The 12,908-nt window shown below is 37.4% G+C and overlaps 1 protein-coding gene across 3 annotated transcripts in view; it reads left to right on the top strand.

Annotated features, from left to right (window-relative positions):
• Positions 1 to 12,908, top strand: part of LOC129764594 (putative inorganic phosphate cotransporter) — a 104,894-nt gene that overhangs the window by 56,281 nt on the left and 35,705 nt on the right. The gene's annotated exons all lie outside the window — the stretch shown is intronic.

The raw sequence follows: 12,908 nt of genomic DNA on the forward strand, positions 1-12,908 counted from the left end.
TACGGTTTCCCTAACACAACCATCAAAACCAAGCAGCCTTGGGGAAATCGGCATTGCAAATACATGAAAGTAGGGGGACTTTTGTTCTCATCGAAAAATGTTCCCTAACACAGACTTTAAAACCAAGCAGCGAAATCGGCATTGCAAGCACACGAAAGAGCCTAGAGGCGAGTGAACTGAAAAGTTTAAACCCTCTTAAAGCCAAAAAGAAGAAAAAGAACACACGAAAGTAGGGGGAGCTTTTGTTCCCACCGAAATGTGTTCCCTAATAGAGATTTCTAAACCAAGGTGCCTGGAGAAATCGGTATTTCAAATTCACGCAAGTCGGGGGTATTTTTGTTCCGACTGGAATGTGTTTCCCTAACACAGACTTCAAATCCATGAAGCGTGGGGAAATCGGCATTGCGAATTCATACGATTGAAATGTGTTTCCCTAACACAGACTTCAAAACCGAGGTTTCTGGGGAAATCGGCTCTGCAAATAAATGCAAACTGCGAGTACTTTTGTCCTCGCTTGCCTTTGTGCAGAGTGGAATATGTCTGTCCTAACATGATCTTCTAAACTTAGGAACCTGGGAAAATCGTGCAGCCACTAGAAGCGAATGAACTTCCCAGTTTCAAGCAAATTCGAGATTCGAGAAGTATGTACACTTTTGGGATGTAAACTTCAGAGGGAAATGTAAAATAAAATAATCGTTTGATAATTTTTTTTTGTCTTTATTGGAAAGATTTTCAGCCTTAGGCTGGTTCATCAAACGTTTGATAATTCTTCCGTACATATATTTTGTTCTAGTCATCATACCAAACGTAAAAGGTCCGTCATTAAATTTACTTGTAACGAAGAACAATCAATCACAATAAATTAATTGACTTTACACGGCATTTGTTCATTTTTTTCACTCACAGAGCAAATATATTGAACTCAATTGAATTTGGAAACTGTTTCATTCAATCAAGAATTTAATCAATACAAACGAATGATTGCTAAGCTAAGGTAGTTCCACGTGAACCTTTTTTGACTTAGCTCTTGGCCAATGCTCGGAATTTCTTCATATTACGTCAGCTTATGAAGGGATCTATTGTGGTTTTTTTTTATCTGTATTATAGTGACTTTCAACTCAACACGAACCAGCCGTCACTTTTTACTTCCATTTTTGGAAGATGTCGGGAGTGAGAATTGAACTCGTGACCTTTAGCGTGAGAGGCATGGATGTTACCACTACGCTACCGATTTCAAAAATCTTGATTTGGCTCGGAGCTTTCAGCATAGAAGTGAAACAATTCAAATTCGAGTATCCGAGATGCCTGGGTATAAATTTGGCACCCCATTTTTTATTTTTTCAAATTAAAAGAATCGAATCACTGAAAAATGTATTTTTTGACATTTTCATACAAAATAGAAGTGAAGTACACTATCTTACGTAAATTAACTCAACTTTGACGAAAAAGCTTGCAATTTTACAAAACAAAGAGGAACAAAAACACGATTTTTTCAAGAAAAAGTGAACAAATTTCATCTCGATTTATTTCTAACTACGAAACGAATCGATCGTCAAATCGGGCGAAATTTAATTTTTCTGCAAGGGCATACTTAGCATAATTTTTCATCAACACTATGTTAATATTGGAGTGCCAAATTACCCGCATACCGAATTTTCACTTTGGAATGAAATCTATGAAATTTATGATTAAAATCTCGATACACTTACTCGAATCCGTTGAATAACATCAATTTCTTGATCCAAATCAGCTTTAACATTTGAATACTGCTCACTACACCCATACCTCGCTATACGGCCGCTATTTATACAGCTTTTCGTTGAACAAGCTTGGAATCGATCCGATAAAGTTTGTATGAATTTGTACTGAAATAGTTGATTCGTTATATGGCTTTTTTCTTAGAGGCCCAGGAACGTATCTAGGCCATAAAGCGAGGTATGGGTGTATTCGATTTTTAATGATTTTTCAAAAGACGCACATGAAAAATTTTCGAGATTTCAAAAACAACAAAACTTGAATATTTTTTTAAAAATACAGATATCATACTCCTGGTAGCCGTCATCTGCCTCAATTACTGTAAAATAAAGTATTGGACTTTCTTCAACCTTGGTAGCCTAAATAATCAAGGTTCGACGCATCATTGGTAACATTTCAAATTAATCGTCCTATAAATTGTACCAGGTGCACAACTAAATTCTCACTGTTAGTCGATAGATTCCTCGATCTAGTCGATTTAGGTATGTACAAACCCCTTTATTCCACACGGCGAGTGACGTGAGATTGCAAAGTTTGCCACTTTATTCTGGAAGCCACCTTACTTCTTAGCTCCTTTTTGATACCAAATGATTTTGATAACAAATGAGGACACGACTTCAGATCTCACCTAATGACGAACCATAGTCACGCCATTCGCCTACGGGAATGCAGTGACTTGAGCCATCTCACTTCATTCGCCGCGCGGAATAAGGGGGGAAACGTCATGATTACCTTGGTTCATATTGTAAGACATATAAAAATTAGCGATTTTGGTTTTGCATCATATACTTTTGGTTGTGTGAAAATGTCTGATTTTGTGCGAAATACTCGTCATTTGCGGGAAGTGGTCATTTATTTCCTTTTTTCGAAGTAAACTGCGGCTGAAGTGCACCTCTTTGTGAAGAATGTGCCGTAGTTGATTATGCCGCCGGTGATTTCGATGTTGATCATCGTCCATGAGGATGCAGGTCAAAAGCTTTCGAAGACCCCTTAACATTTGTAGGGATTGCTTGATGAGTATCGAAGTTGAATGAGTATCGAGCTTTCCTCAGCATTAGAAGTTGCACATTTTCAAAAGACTGCACGCGCTGGGAATTTTTTAAAGGTAAGGATTTGGATTCCCTATAGTTTGAACCAAGGAATGATGAGTGTCGTATTTTCGTTTTAAAAAAGTAGAAGGGTCTGAGCCTAGGGGCACGGACGGAAGTTTGACGTAGGACTGTGATAGTTCAGAACACTTGGTTATTTTGAATGTAATTCTTTTAAGTGTTCAGAAATGTGTTCTGTTAGTTTAACTCTAAACTCTAAACAGTAGCTCTGAAAAGTGCCGTTTGTTGTATGTACTCATAACCTTCAAACGGTTTGTAACGAACAAAGAAAGACAATAAGCTTCTGGCAGGAAGTTCAACTGTCTAACTAAAAATGATTAATGAATATCAGTGGGATACATAACAGGGTGGAATGGTAGATGAAGTATGGGTGTGAATGGGTGAACAAAAAAAATATATCGTCATTGATTACATTGAATATGAAATTTATGGGGAAGAAACGAAAAAACAAGTTGAAAATACTCATGATTTCGTGATATTTTGAGGTAAAATACACATGAAATAATGAAGCTGCTTTATGTTTAATGAATATGGTATTGTGATTTCTTTCCATTGTCTTATTCTTATTATTAGGCATCGAGAGCAGTAGTTGTTTCGGCGAAATAATGTTCGTTTGCAGACTATCACAATCAAGTCGTATTGGTTCTACTGCTCAATCTATCATAGAAGGAATTGAGTCATTGAGAATTATGAATATGAGCCATGAAAATTATTAATATTTCATTTCGTTTCATTTTTGTTATGCGATGTAATGCCGATCTCAATAAGTCCTCACATGATAATCGCTGCCTCCTCCTAATCAATGAACCATCACTGTATGGGTAACATTTCTCTCGTTGTTTTGATGAAATCTTGCATGAAGTTTGAGTGATGCATGAAATATTGCATCTGATTACTTTAAAAGCTTGCTAATTTGTTAGATAGAACGAATTATTGCACGCAATTTTGTGTTACATACAACATTCATGGGAACGAAGTTGAAAGAAAGAATGCATAATATATGATTTACCTTCGCATCCGCTCGCAAAACATGCCTCTATTATTTGTTAAATTGCTCACTTGTTTTATTATTTCCACTGTTGATGTCTCAGGCGAAATGCTGGATAAATTTGCCGTCTAATGGTATATATTATAACATATACCGTAAGAACGATTCCGCGTAATATGCATTTGAAAACTCTTAATAATCGTTACATTTTTCGTAGAGTGACTCCCCTATATAGAAATCAAAGACGTAGTCCTACGTCAAAACCGTTCCAGCGACAAAAACGAAGAGTTTTCTCCATCACATCGTGACGGGTAATTCATTGTTTTTCCCCTAATTTTCGTCCAATTAATGACCGTATTCGAAGAAAATATAACAGACAAAAATGATCACCAAAAATTTATCTTAAGTCGGATATTTATAAATAAACACATATTAGCTATGTTTTTGCAATGACCGATTTGGATTTTCCATGACCGCGCCCATATTTTTTTTTGTCGCAACACTTCTTAACCGTCTGCTTGTAACAATTTTCTAAGTGTATCTGTTGAGTTTTGTTAACTATGCTTCTAGTTAGTCAATTTTAGTTCAATTTCACAATAATGAAGTACCTACAACTAAATAGAAAAAAAACCATATTCACCAATAGATTGAATTTTTATAAATTTCGGCAAACTTTGTACTTCTGCGTAATTATTGGGTGTACCGGTAAGTTTCTTCGGTTTTACAACAGATGGCGAATTTGATTCGTAGGAAAACTACTGCCATAGCGCGTCTTTTTCAGTATATGTCAAAAAGTTGAAGCAAAATAGCAACATAGTTTTTTTGCCACTTCGAATATGTCGAATTTCGTATCAACGAGAGTGTTTTTGCGGGGAGTGTTACTTCATTACTTCTATATGAAGAAAAAGCTGCGGAAAGTCATCGCGTTTCGGTGGAAGTTTATGGTGACCATGCTACAACTGAACGAACGTGTCAGACGTGGTTACCGTGCAGGTTAAAAGAGGTAATTTTGATTTGGAAGACGAAGAACGTTCCGGACCGCCAAAGAAGTTTGAAGAGGAAGAATTGCAGGCTTTACTCGATCAAGATCCGTCACAAACGCAACAAGAACTTGCAGATACACTTGGAGTTGCTCAGCAAACCATATCCGAACGTTGAAAAGATAGAACATTGGGTGCCGTATGAATTGAGCCACGAGACGTCGAACGCCGTTTTTTCACGTGCGAACAACTACTCCAACGGCATAAAAAAAGGGTTTTTTGCATCGAATCCTTACTGGCGATGAAAAGTGGGTCCATTACGACAATCATAAACGTCGGGCAACGTATGGATACCCCAGCCATGCATCAACATCGACGACCGCGCGGAATATTCTCGGCCAGAAGGTTATGCTGTCTATTTGGTGAGACCAGCTGGGTGTGGTGTACTATGATCTGCTAAAACCGAATGAAACCATTAGGGGGACCTCTACCGACGACAATTGATGCGTTTGAGCGGTGCACTGAAGGAAAAACGGCCACAATATGAGCAAAGACACGATAAAGTTATTTTGCAGCACGACAATGCTCGGCCGCATGTCGCGAAACCGGTCTAAACATACTTGGAAACGCTGAAATGGGAGGTCCTATCTCCAGACATTGCTTTTCGATCGATGCAACATGGCCTGGTTGACCAGCACTTCCTCAATTTTGATGTCAAAAATTGGATCGATTCGTGGTTAGCCGACAAACCGGCCGATTATTTCCGCAAAGGGATCGGTGAATTGCCCGAAAGATGGGATAAATTTGTAACTAATGATGGGGTTGAATATTCAATTTGTAACCATTTTTGCAGAATAAAGCATGAATATTTGAAAACAACGAAGAAACCTACCGGTACTCCTATTACTTTTGTGAATGACGTATGGTAATCTTTATCTGACGTGTTCACAAAATATTCTAGCACATTTGTCTACCAGAAGCTTCAAACATTTCAGTTTAGCAATAAACCGGGTTTATAAGCAGTAAGCTATTGTCTAATGGAATGTGAAAAGTTTCCCTCAATTGAATCAATCCAGCTTGATTACGGGTTTAAAAATTCATAGTGGGAATAATAACATGGGACGATTGAACTTGATGTTGTTTTTTTAAAGCTTAAAAGCTTTTGTGCTTTTCCGGAAGGTTAGGCATGCAGACATCGTTCTATGAAGAAAAGTGAAAATTGTCAAAAAGTAACTTGGGACAACTATGCGTAGAACGGTAGAGAAGTTAACGAAACCACATTGCTGTGTAATGGATGTCGAGACATATGTGAAGACGGGCTTCACCAGATTCCAGGAAACCTTTATGTGACTGCCAAGGATAAATAGGATGTTCCCGAGAACCTCCGGACACAGAAGATGTCGAAGTTCGCCAAAAAGTTCCTAATTTGGCAAGCAATTTATACTTTCGGAAAGCGGACAGGTGTATTTGAAAACTGCCTCTAAGAGCGGCTTCTGCCTCTCCTGAAGACTCATGGCGGTTCGACGATCTTCTGGGCTGATTTGGCATCATGGTACTACACGAAAGACTAACTATCTTAAGTTGTTTCTTTTCACTACCTCGAATTCTGCGAATGAATTTAGTGTGTGTGGATTTTAAACGGTACACCCTTTAATTCAGTTTCGTCTCTTTTACTTCGTTTAACATGTGTTGAAGTCGGCGATAAGAAGTTACTCTCAGAAGCTTCGTCGCAAAATATTCTATATACTCCAGTATGATTTTCAGCCGGCTGTTCCAAGAACTCCTAAACAGTCTGACTTGATCCTCGGGTCCAAAAAGGTTACAATTAAGCATTTTGGAAATGGTTACAATTACAGTGGAACCTCGATTATCCGCGAGCGAAAATCCGCGAAAGCGAGTTCCATAGTAATTGCATAGAGCTTCCCGAAATTTGTCAGTGAGGATTGGCCACTTGCTATTTTGTTTTGGTCATGGCTTTCATATTATCTGACCACTGGTGTACACGACCTTACAGAGAGTTGAATGATTTCTGTATTGATAAAACATAGTTTTCTTGCTGAAATATCTTTATTTTGCATTTGCACCTCATTTTTAGTCCTTTATCGCGTTATCCGCGATTTTCGTTATGCGCGGTGGCCTAGCCAGACTATTTCGCGGATAATCGGGGTTCTACTGTAAGTAATTTTTTTTCCTAAGCAGCTGAAATGACTTCCAAACACAGCGTTTAAAGATTCTCTCATGCGAGGTAAGTCCGGTGTTCTATGTGCAATACTTTTTGATGTAGCGAACATTTTCGAATTTACCTCGAATATGCAGGAGAGGCCAGAACTTGAAATTTTTGTTATTTTTTCAAGCGCCTAGCCTAGCGCACTGCTTCATGAAGCCTCACTGTTGTTTCCTCAAATTAGTGTATGTGTAGTCGCCTATGGTAGTTTTGATTTGTGGTGGAGTAAGTGTTCCCTCTCTCAGATTATCATCTCTAAAGACAGTTCCAGGTTTTGAATTCCATATATAAATAAAAAAGTAAGGCCAAATGTGTTGCTAAGCGCAAAACCTGAAGAAGGAATGGTCCGATTTGAACCGTCTTTATTTTGTTGTATTTGTCTCTACCAATAGATCAATATAGTGGAAAGAAAAATCGGAAAACTCTGAAGGAAGGTCGAAAAATTCGGAAAATTGACTTCCCATATGTTCGAAAATTACATCATGATAAGCGTTGTTAGTTCATTAAATGTTTGCGCTAACGAAATCGATCTTTGTTCGATGGTGGAAATGGATTTAAAAAAATAATAACGAAAATAACGTACTTCTATCTATACAAATAAAAATGGAAGGACAAATGTGTTGATAAGCGCAAAACCTGAAGAAGGAATGGTCCGATCTGAGCCGTCTTTATTTTGTTGTATTCGAATGTAATCCATGAAAATGTTATTTGTAAGTTGATCAAGAATCTTGAGCGAAAATTGTGTCTGAAATTTATATTGTAACTAGCTGACCCGGCAAACTTCGTCCCGCCCAAAATTTATTTTTCGTTATCACATCCACGTTTTCTTACTAAACGCAAGTTCATGGGTCCAATCGCAGAATTGTTCATTGGCTGATCTTCTAATCTACCCTTTAAAATTACCTTTTACTTCAAAACTCCTAGTACTTCTACCAAAACTCGACATTATAATATCAGATTATTCTCAGACAAAATTCTCGTTTAAGATTTTCCAACCACTTGCAATTAACATGTTTCTTCGTTACATGGAATAAATGTTCGATACAGAAAATATGATAGAATAAAGACAGTCCTAAATCGGACAATTCCTCTCTCGAGTTTTGCTCTTATCAACACATTCGGCGATTCATTTTTATTCATATAGATAGAAGACAATATAGCAGTGCGTTCTATCAAATTAAAATCGATTTCCATTTTCGAGCAAAGATCAATTCCGTTAGCGCAAACATCAAATAAACTAAAAACGCTTGTCAATATGTAATTGTAGAACATATGCGAATTGAATTTTTCGAATTTTCCCATTTTCCTTCAGAACATAAAAACCCTCACATACCAAATTTGGCTCCATTTGCTTGAACTGTTCTCGAGTTATGCAGAAGTTTGTGTTTCATTTGTATAGCAGCTCTCCCTTAGAGAAGGGGGTAGAATGTCTCACCACCGTAAAAACCTTTATTGCAACCTAAAACCTCCACATGCCAATTTTGGTTTTATTTGCTTGATTAATTCTCGAGTATTGCAGAGATTTGTGTTTCATTTATATGGCAGAAAGAGAGAAGAGTGGAGCGGTAATTTTGTTCTTTATCGCAAATTATGAGACCCGTTTTTTTAAATTTTTTTGTTAGAGTGACCATTTCTATTTTAGGGTGGTTCAAAAAAACCATTTTTTTCGCATTTTTGTCAAAAATGACTTTTTTCCAAAAATTCATAACTTTTGAACCACTAAACCGATTCAGATGATCGATATATCAAATAAGGGGCTTAGAATGAAAGGGGTGTAAGTAATTTGATCGATTTCTTTACATCGACTGTCTCTTCTGGTCATAACTTAGCTGCAAATACTTTCCCAGTTGTATTTGACAATGTGGAAGATAGGTCAGAACCTCATCTATCGGATTCTATAGCGAACTTAAATTGGAACTTTTTTGCAGTTGAGTTATTAACTAAAGAAAATGTTGATGAAGAGAAATCGATCAAGTCACTTACACCCCCTGCATTCTAAGGCCCTCAAATTAAAGCCAATCACCTGGTCTTTTTTGAAAAAATACTATACCTGGAGTAAATTTGAATTCTGATCTCATTATTATTGATTGTATTCATTTTTTATTGTGTTCATAGTCTCGGGACCAAAGGCGCTATAGTTTTTTATATTTTTTCTGGAAAGCTGAGGATTTTGTACACAACATATCTCGAAACCAGGGAAGCTTTTTTTTCGTTTTTGAGTTATGATTTTTCAAAGTTAGCCAAAGTTAGAATGCAGATATAGTTTTCAAAAAAGGGCAGGTGATTGGCTTTGATTTGATATGTCGATCATGTAAATCGGTCTAGTAGTTCAAAAGTTATGAATTTTAGAAAAAAGTCATTTTTGGCACAAATGCGAATAATGGTTTTTTTGGACCACCCTAAAATGGAAATGGTCACCCTAACAAAAAAATAAAAAAATACGGGTCTTATAATTTGCAATAAAGAACAAAACTACCACTTTTGACGAAAATCTGAGAACCATTATATCGGTTTGGCATGGAATGGCTGTATATATACTCGACAAAAAAATTAGAGGAACAGAATGCGAAGTCGGAAATTTTTAGTGATTTTTGACATGCTGTAATTTCGTGAAAAATAAACGTATGTCGATGGGAGACGCGTTATTTTGAAGCTACAACTTTCAAGTATTAGAATATTTTTCGTACATATTTTTATCTTGGTGTGTGTAGATGTAGTGGGCAACAATATCGGGGAGAAACGAAAAATCGATTTTTCCTTATTTTTTCAAGAATATTCTGGACTAACACAATTTTTTGCCAACCAACTCAGCAGCAAATCCAATTAACCTCATCAATCAGATTTTGTTTTGGTTTCAAGAACGTTCCTGTAGGACCTTCTTTATGAGTTTGTGGATGAAGAGTGAGTGTATGTGTGGAAATGCGTATGAATATGTGTGAGTATCATCACTCCTTACAATTTTTGTACCTACAAATGCAGGAAAACGAAAGTTACGAATTGTTCGTTCTGAGAGTCGCGTAGGATTTTGTACTTCTGATACGATTGCGATCGAATGCTTCTCTAATTTACTCCAAAAATCGGCTGAACATATCAATATGAACCGTTCACAGATGTTTAGGGAATACACTAGGCTAAAAATTTGCCTGCAAACATTAGAACTTACTGCGATATTTGCAGAACTACAGTGAGTTTTGTAAAACACTATGAAAACTTTTTTTTTTCGTCAAAGTAATAAATTATCCTTGTGCAGAATTTATCGGAGTTTTCAAAACTGCCTTTCGATTTGCGGTGCGATGGTTGCTTATTGAATTATTCATCATCAAAGACGAAGGGGTGATTTTTCATTCAAACTGAAAAATCTCTGTTTGGGAAGGTCCTACAGGAACGTTGTTGGAACCAAAAAAAAAGCTGATTGATGAGGTTAATTGGATTTGCTGTTGAGTTGGTTGGCAAAAAACTGTGTAAGTTCAGAATATTATTGAAAAAATTAAGAAAAATCGATTTTTCATTTCCTCCCGGTATTGTTGCCAACTACACCTACACATACAAAGATATAAATATGTACGTAAAACATTATAATACCTGAAAGTTATAGCTTCAAAATGATGCACCTTCCATCGATATGCGTTGATTTTTCACGAAGATACAGCATGTCAAAAATCATTTAAAATTTCCGACTTCGCACTCTGTTCCTCTAATTTTTTTGTCGAGTGTTTATTTAGATGACGATTTTTGGTAGAAGTAATAGGAAAATTACTTTATCTCTTAATGGTGAGCTCTGTGACTGAACCCACGAACTTTCGCTAAATAGTAAAACGTAAATGTTCGAAAAAATCATATAATATCTGCTCAATATTCGTTTTGCGGTATCCGGCCAAACTACTATCCGTTTCATCACTATGAACAATGCATGTGTGCGATTCAATCGTACACAAACACTCTTCGCCTTGTGGTATGAAAACCTACGATGTACTCCAATAGAATATTGCTCTTCTGTCCGTTAGTGTAAGACCTTTTCTATGATTCTTTCGTGCGATTTCCGAGAATGCATTCTGACGGTAAAGTTTGACTCGTCTGTTCAACATGGTAGCGAAGTAGGAACGGGATTGGTGCACTATATTTTTAGCATTTTTGGTTCCAGTTAACGACATGTATGAACTGGTAAACAATCATGACTGAGTGGGTTTTAAACCAGGTGCCCATAATTAGCTAACTAGCTAACCCGGCAAACTTCGTCCCGCCCATTTACTTGATTAATTCTCGAGTAATGCAGAAATTTGTGTTTTATTTGTATGGCAGCCACCCCTAAGAGAGGGGGGAGGGGTATCTAACCACCATAGAAACATTCATTGCACCCTAAAGTTTCCATATGCCTAATTTGGTTTAATTTGCTTGATTAATTCTCGGGTAATGCAATAATTTGTGTTACATTTGTACGGCAGCCCCCTCTAAGAGAGGGGGAAGGAGTATCTTAACACCATAGAAACAATTATTGCATCCTAAAACCTCCACATGCCAAATTTGGTTTCATTTGCTTGATTAATTCTCGAGTAATGCAGAAATTTGTGTTTCATTTGTATGGCAGCCCCCCCTTTGAGTGGGGGAATGACTGTCTAACCATCATAGAAACATTTATTGCACCCTAAAACTTTCACATGCCAACTCTGGTTTCGTTTGCTTGGTTAATTTCCGAGTAATGCAGAAATTTGTGTTTCATTTGTATGGCAGCCCCCCCTTAGAGGGGGGAGGGGTCTCAAAATATCACGAAAACCTTCCCCGGCCCCAAAAACCCCTACATACCAATTTTCATGTCGATCGGTTCAGTAGTTTCCGAATCTATAAGAATCAGACAGACAGACAGACATCATTCCATTTTTATATATATAGATTGTGATTTCAATATTTTGCCTTCGAAGTAGATTTTAAACTATTGAAACAAGTTTTTGGGTCAATAAGTAACAAACACCACTCGTAGACCTTTATATTTTGAATGAAATCCTTATCATACATCTTCGTTCAGTCAGGGAAGAGGTATAAACGCTCAAAACCTTGTCCCTCAAGCGTAACGCATTCGTTTTCGAAATTTTGAATCTACATCCAGTATAGATATGAAAGACATAATCTTACGTCAATATTCTGTGGCCGTATATCAATCATCAGTCGAAATATCAAATGGTCAAGCAAAAAGTGTTTGGCAAGAAACGTAATAAACAGAGCACTTGAAAAACCAGTAAAATATCCTGTTGGAAAAACATTTGTATGTTTATTTTTGTGTCAGATTTTTTTGGGTCAATTCCACACTGCGGTTTTCGTTCGAAGTGATAACAAATCTGTTTTATAGTGTTGATAATTGAACGAAACCGTTCCAATAATTCACGTGAAAGTATGCACAACCCTACTTTTCCCGCCCGCGCTTTCTTTGATCTGCACTCATCTTTGTGTCTTGCGTTTAATTGCGTCACGTTGTTGTGGACAGTAGCAATCGAAAACTATCGCTTGAAGCGGTGTGCACTGTTTATCTTTCTCTCGAACAGCAGCAGCAGTAGTATCAAATTCACGCGCCGCACTGCTGCTTCCGAGATAGTGGTGTTCATCGGCGAATTACGCCATTGGTGAAAACACGCGACCGCAACCACGCGCTTCTCCGTCTGTTCTCCGCGCAAGTGGATTTATTTATAAAATTTGGTGAATTATTGGCAGTGAAAATAGCACCAACTAATGATGATGGGGAGTCGCGCACGAGTCGCGTTACCCAGACACATTCGCGCGGTGTTTGCTCGGCGCTAACAATGTGTGTGAGGGTAGGTTTTTGCGCTAGTCTCCGACTCTGTCATAGCCTACTACCAAAAAAA

Source organism: Toxorhynchites rutilus, chromosome 2, assembly GCF_029784135.1.
Source record: "Toxorhynchites rutilus septentrionalis strain SRP chromosome 2, ASM2978413v1, whole genome shotgun sequence".
In the NCBI taxonomy this organism is placed as follows: Eukaryota; Metazoa; Arthropoda; class Insecta; order Diptera; family Culicidae; genus Toxorhynchites; species Toxorhynchites rutilus.